The sequence below is a fragment of the Amphiura filiformis genome, chromosome 9, assembly GCF_039555335.1.
Source record: "Amphiura filiformis chromosome 9, Afil_fr2py, whole genome shotgun sequence".
In the NCBI taxonomy this organism is placed as follows: domain Eukaryota; kingdom Metazoa; phylum Echinodermata; class Ophiuroidea; order Amphilepidida; family Amphiuridae; genus Amphiura; species Amphiura filiformis.
In genome coordinates this window covers 12,321,663-12,329,220 of record NC_092636.1, presented here as the reverse complement: position 1 = coordinate 12,329,220, position 7,558 = coordinate 12,321,663, and positions in this window count along the sequence as shown.

The window sequence follows — 7,558 nt, the reverse complement described above, 5'->3', positions numbered from 1 at the left end:
TATGGTCTTTAAATATTCAAATCATAGATTTTATGATGACAATGATTATTTTAATCTTCATGCATGATACCGGTTAATTTTATTTTAATGAGGGACGATTATGGTAGCTGAATAATTAACAATTTGTAACTATTATGACTAAATAATGACTTATTAAATCAATAAAATAATATGCTCAAAAGAGGTAGTTTATAGTTTCTTTTTCTCTTTCTATCACATAAGGCTCATTCAGAAATTTGATATCTATATTAATAGCCTCACCTGCGGCCTGCATCATCACCTATTTAAGGTGGTACGAAAGGCAAAATCAAGTTGCTCTGATTGAGATTAAAATAGACTTGTTGCAGAGAGATATGCAAAATAATCTTAATTCTAAAATGTGAGCCAAATCGGACAAACAGATAGGGCACCTTAACCCCAGATAAGAGACACAAACCCCAGATAAGGCAGTTTAAACCCCAGATAAGGCGCCTTAACACCAGATAAGGAACGTAAACAACAGATAAGGCATCTTAATCCCAGATAAGGCGCCTTAACTTCAGATAAGGATCGTTAACCCCAGATAAGGGTCGTAAACCCCAGATAAGGCATCTAAACCCCAGATAGGGCGCCTTAACCCCAGATAAGAGACATAAACCTCCGATAAGGCAGTTTAAAAACCCCACTATGGCACCTTAAACCCTAGATAAGGAACACAAACCCTATATATAGGGTGATTCGGACAAGTATGGACTAGGCAGATGATCAGTTATGCTGCCCTCAGGTAGTTATCGTTAGCACTAAACATCTGGGTGTCAATGAATTTTCAAGACAACATATCAGCCTCCATTTAGAAACTTTCTCCATTAAATTGGGGCAATATTTTTTCATTTTCAGACCATTTTATGTAGGGTGAACAAATAACTTCTGGTTGCATCTTTGATTTAAAGGCAAAATAGTCATATATTTCCCTCATACTGGGACGAGATTTTTGGCCAAGAAACAGCCCTGATCTCAATCCAGTTGAAAATGTGTGGTCTATAATGGAAGAGAAAGTCTACTCTCCCCCATTTGCCACAAACAAGAACATGCTGGTCAAAATAATCAAGGATGCATGGGATTATGTGAAATTGGGAGGCCATACGATTCTTCCTAATCTTCTCGAGGGAGATCACGGGTGGAAGAATCGCTGCCGCAAAGTGATAGAGAACCAGGGAGGGAAAGTTTGTAAACATTCAGTTCTTCAGTTCATTAACTTCATATAAAAGTACAGTTTTACCATAATTCATGTAAATATATTGTGTTTTATTCTTTTAAACATACTTTATGATATAGGTGGTCCATTCTTATCCGAATCACCCTATATAAAGGTAGTCTAAATCCTGGATAAGGCATCTAAACCAAGATGAGGCGCTCTAACCCCAGATAAGGGACCTGAATCTAGGATAATGCAGTCTAACCCCCAGATAAGGCGCCCAACCCCAGATAAGTGACGTGAATCTAGGATAATGCAGTCTAAACCCCAGATAAGGCGCCCTAACCCCAGATAAGGGGCGTGAATCTAGGATAACGCTGTCTAAACCCTTAAACCCATTACATTGTTGTCAATGGGAAAATGGCTGATTTCGGGTGGAATGTTCTCAAATTCAGAACTCTCACAGTTAAATAAAGTTAAACGCCACCAATTTCAGGTGAAACTAGATGATTTAGATCCCAAATGATCAAAAACTCAACATAGCTAGGTTGAAATGAGACTTTTCGCAAACAAAATGGCATTGTGCCCTTGAAGCTGAAAGTTACAATTAATTAGATAGAGCGAATATAATGCTAAAAAGTGTCATATAATGAGAAAAATACACCATTTCAAGCATCAAAACCCAAAATGTACTTTTTGGCTATATCACTTGGTCAATTACAGTGATTTTAAACAGTCTTTTCAGATGCCACATAAACAAATAGTTCATCATTTCCATGCATCGCCCAGGCCTATTAGTGGTGTATAACCATGTACTAGTGCCATGAGTAGGTACTGTATCTGATATGCCGTCCATCTTGGACCTGGCAAGGGGTCTGGTTATGTAAAACATTGTGCTTTTGGTTCAAAGACATAATTATACACTTGGAAACGTGATCATAAAAACAAACTCATATACATTTAAGCAGTATATAAGCAGCCTCACATTGATCCTTTACTGAGAAGCAACCAGTCTGGCTTTAGATCAGGTCGAAGCTGTGCTCAGCAAATACACATTTTGAGGAGGATCGTGGAAGGCTTCAAGGAGTACCAACTTCCCTTGACAGTCACTTTTGTGGACTTCAAAAAGCCTTTGACTCCATCAACAGGTCCGTCATGTTCTCAGTGCTGCGGCATTATGGAATACCAAAGGTTGTGGTCAATGCCATCCAGGTGCTCTACAAGGACTCCAATAGTGCCGTTATGATAGATGGAAGTATCTCAGAGCCTTTCCAAGTAACAACTGGAGTGCTTCAGGGTGATGTGTTGGCACCATTCCTGTTCATTATCATGGTAGACTACCTCCTGAAGAAATCAACTTCTGGAATTGGCGCTGGAATTGTTACCTGCCCTCGTCGGTCAAGCAGGTATCCTGCTAAGATGCTGAATGACCTGGATTTTGCTGATGATATTGCCCTGTTGGAATCTTCTAGAGCCCGGGCCCAGTAGGACTGCAACAGCAGCAGCAGATCTAGGCCTTGTCATCAGCGCACCTAAGACAGAATATATGACTGCAAACTGTAACGCCCAGCCAGCACTTGAAGTCTATGGTAGTACCATCAACCATGTCACAGACTTCAAGTACATGGGTTCCAAGATGGGCTCTAGTGTTGGAGACCTAAAAAGAAGAAAAGCACTAGCCTGGGCCGCTTTCTGGAAACTGGAACGCCTTTGGAGAAGCCTATCCCTGCCAATCGGAACAAAAATCAAGCTGTTTAAGACAACTTGTGTCACTATCCTTCTATGCGGGTGCGAGTCATGGGTAATCACCAAGGACATGGAAAACAAGATCAATGCATTTGCAACATCTTGCTACAGAGTCATGTTAAACATCAAGCGTGTGGATCGGATCCCAAATGAAACCATCTACAATCTGACCAACACCACTCCACTGGTTGCCAGAGTCAAGATTCATCAACTCAAATATCTCGGCCATATACTGCGTCTTGAAGATGAAGAGCCTGTGAAAGAATATGCCCTTTATATTCCACCACATGGGAAGAGGAAACCGGGACGGCTAGAATATTAAATATATCTTCAAGTGCCTGACACAATGCTAGTTCCAGTGTTTGAAATTTAGATTTTGAGCATACTTTGAGAGAGATATGTGGCTTTTTTTGCATGTGTCAGCCAGTTTTACAAGATTTTGGCGGCCATCTTGGATTTTATACCACTTACCCCGAAATATTACATGTTTCTTTGAGTGTCTGACACAAGGCTACATATAGTTCCAGTGTTTGAAATTTACATTTTAGCATATTTTGAGAGCGATATGTAGCTTTTTAGCATGTGTCAGTCAGTTTTATAGGATTTTGGCGGCCATCTTGGATTTTACCAGTTACTCCGAAATATTAAATCTTTCTTTGAGTATCTGACACAAGGCTACATAGTTCCAGTATTTGAAATTTATATTTTGGCATATTTTAAGAGTGATATATAGCTTTTTTTTGCATGTGTCAGTCAGTTTTATAGGATTTTGGCGGCCATCTTGGATTTTACCACTTCCCACGAAATTAAAAAATTGAAACATCTTTTTCCCCATTATTTACCCCCACAAGAGACAAAATCAAGTGAAAGTTTGCTTTTAACACCGAAATCGCACGACTCGACATAGTGCTGAGCACTAAAATGTGCTCATTAATATTAATTTTGCCAATATTTTCCCAATATTTTATGAATAAACCTTCATACTACTTTTACCTTTAAGAATTTTGACCTGAAACTTTGCCAATGTGTCTCTATGACCTAAACCTTTAATATGTGATTTTCCATAAATCTAATTTGCATATTTGCATAATTAATTAGCCTTAAGTATAATGCTAATTAATTATGCAAATATGCAAATTAGATGGGCGGGAAAATCACATGGTAATGTTTTAGGCCATAGAACACATTGGCAAAGTTTCATGTCAAAACCATATAAAATAAAAGTAGTATGAAGGTTTATTCATAAGATATTGGTATAATATTGGCAAATGTGAATATTCATGAGCACATTTTGCCAATTTTCCTCATTAACTTCATCAATATATTGGCAAAAACAATAGAATACAAAGAAACTAAAACATGCATATCTTGACAACCGTATGTTCGATTTCCTTCAAACAAAAACTATTTTGCTCAGTGTATTTAGCTTAACTTATTCAATCTATTCAAATGGTTCTAAATTCAGTTTCTGTTTTCCAGAAACATCGTTTCGAACCCCCTTAAAGACCCATTCAGTGATCCCACCAAAAGTGTAAAAACATTAAAATTGTTCATGAATTGCTTAAAAGTGAAGGATAAGTCATTCAAATTGTCACTTGGTATTTTTGAAATGAACAATTTGGCAAAAACGAAGAAAAGAACAGTATTGACAAAGTTGAAGCCCCATTCAAATACATGTAGCTAATTTAGATACTGTCAGTATCTAAATTACAGATCTATATAAATTCCTTATTTTTGTCTCAAATACACCGCTTTCGGCTGAACCACTAACAGGCCATGTTAACCCATTTATGACAATGACAAAAGTACCAAAATCTGAATTTTGATGATTTTTACGATCGTCCGGATCAGCAAATCACTGAATGGGCCTTGAACCATTTTTGAACTTACACTAAGTTAAAACATGTGTTAGGAAAGTTTGTTATGTTGATATCAGGTTGACGTTTTGTGTTTTTTTTTTTTTCGCTACCTACTGAAGATAGAATTTAGAGCTCAATAGATACAGAAAATAATTAACCCATTTAGCAGAAAGTGTACTAAAGTTTGTCCGGCTTTTATAAGGTAAAATATAGTCTCAGACAGCCCTGTGTATTGCTATGTGAACTCAAATGAACGCTTAGCACTACACATTGGCCGTAAAATTAAGTGGGTTTTTTTTTGGTATTTTCAGTCAGCCAGCTGTAATTGCTATCTTCAGTAGATAGTCGTAAAAAGTGAAACAAAAAAATATATGAAAAGGTTTTAACAGAATCCACTGGAGCTATTACTGGTAATTACTTTCTTCTTAGGCCCTAAATGCTATCTTCAGAAGGCCCATTCAAGCAAAGCAAAAAACATGAAAAAGATTCCAAAAAAACATTGCCTAACACATCTAGGCAATAGTTCTAGCTGGGTGCGCTCAGAAAAAAAAAAGCTTAAATGTTAAAATGACAAAGCTGATCAAAATTTAAAGTGGCACTTTTAGACGAATCCAATTTCACGCACTCCTACACCTCAATGGCAGCCATAGCCGTGACGGGGACCCAGCTATCCTAAAATGTGAAGTGATGCGGCCTTGAAGGGTATTTTAAACTGCATTCTATCACCCGTGTTACACGTAGACAAAAGAATGATGACAGTTTACAACACAAAAGAATCTAACATCGAATTTTAAGTGGGTTTAATCCACCCAATTGGGCACTCACAACACCTGTTTGGTGCATGCAGGGAACCAATAATGGCCGACCAAATCCTGACCATGACTTGGCTCGTTGGATTCTGACCATGACTTGGCTTGTTGGATTCGTCTATATAGCAAAGATTATCAGGAATGTGAAGGAAAAAAATATGAAACAAAAAAGCACAACATGACTGATATTTTTAAAAGAGATGATTCAGTATGGCTCGCATCTTTACTAATTGATCGATCAAAATGATGAAGAAATTATCTTTTGTCTTATATAAACCAGCCATAATTGCTATCTTCAGTAGGTTGTAAAAACCAATCATCAAACATAACAAAAAACATACGAAAAGAGGTTTTGAACAGATTAATTATTTTTTCCTAGGCAAAGAACATGAAAAATAATGATATTTCAAAAATATTGCCTAACACACTTTCTAGCTGGGCGCGCCCTTGGAAACAAATAGCCAATAGGTTGAATGGGAAGCTAAAATGACGGAAGCTTTTCAAAATTTTAAATGGCACTTGTATAGCAAAGATTATCACGAATGTGAAGGAAAAAATAAACAAAAATGTGCAACATGACTGATATTTAAAAAAAAAAGTTATGATGATTCAGGAATCAATGTAGAAATTATCTTTTCTCTTCTAGTATAAACCTGCCGTATAAATTGCCATCTTCAGTAGATTCAAAAACATGAAAAATAGTAATATTCCAAAAAAACAATGCCGAACACCAGGGGCGTAGCCAGCTTTTTTGGTCAGGGGGGGCAAAATAAATATTTTGGGGCACAGACGAAAAAAATTACTGTTGCATCATACAATACATAGAGACAAAAGGCTTTATTGGGACGATGTGCGCGCGTAGCGCGCAAAAAATGGTATTTTACACTATTTGCGCCCTTTATCAGGATGGAAAGGGCTTAATCTTTGTAATATCTGCGCGTAAGCCTTGAAAAATTGTGTATTTTCGGGCTGAATTTGGCAGAAAAGGGCTCCTTGCCCTTTTCTTTTCCTTTGCCCTCCTGATTTTCCCTTTTTTTTTTTTTGTCAGAGGGCACTTTTTTTTTTCTTTCATTTTTTGTCAGGGGGGGCACTCTGCCCCCCCTGCCCCCCCCGAACACGGTTACTAACTGGGCACGCTCTTAGAAACAAAATAGCCAATAGCCTGAATGCTAAGCTATAAAGCAATGGTAAAATAACAAAGTTTATCAAAATTTTACAATTGACAATTCAGGACGGCTCGCAGCTATACTAATTGACCGATCAAAATGCTAAATGTAGAAATAATCTTGTGTCTTGTATAAACCCGCCGTAATTGCTATCGTCAGTAGATAGTAAAAAAATCATCAAACATAAAAAATATGCGAAAAGAGGTTTTGAACAGATTAATTATTTTTTCGTAGGCTCTAAATGCTATCTTAGGAAGATAACATAATGTTCCAAAAAACATTGCCTAACACTTTTTAGGTCAAATGCAACGCTACAAAGAAATACTGAAATGATGAAGTTCATTATCAAAATTTTAAATGGCACTTATATAGCAAAGATTATCAGGATCGTGAAGGGTGTTTATAAATCAAGGATCGAAAACCGAGGATCGAAAAACGAGAATCAGGGATATGGCAAAACACACAGCCATGAATCTTTGTTTTCTTATCATTGGTTTATAAACACCTTTATATGGTTATAAACCGAGGATCGGAAAACGAGGCTGCGGTAAAATAAATAGCCAAGAATCCTCGCTTTTGTTATCCACCAATATCAAAAACTTATAGCCCAATGAGAGTCAGATGCACACGAAATTAAACAAGATGAATTAGGGGCATGGGGAAGTTGTAAGAGCGAGAAGGGCAATATTCCATGATTTATTAAGGGATGGGGTATGAGCGTTTGGAGAGTATTTATTGTGGGGCATTAGAGCACATCGGACATATCGAATGGCATTCTGAATACGAAGAATGTCCTTCTGATAT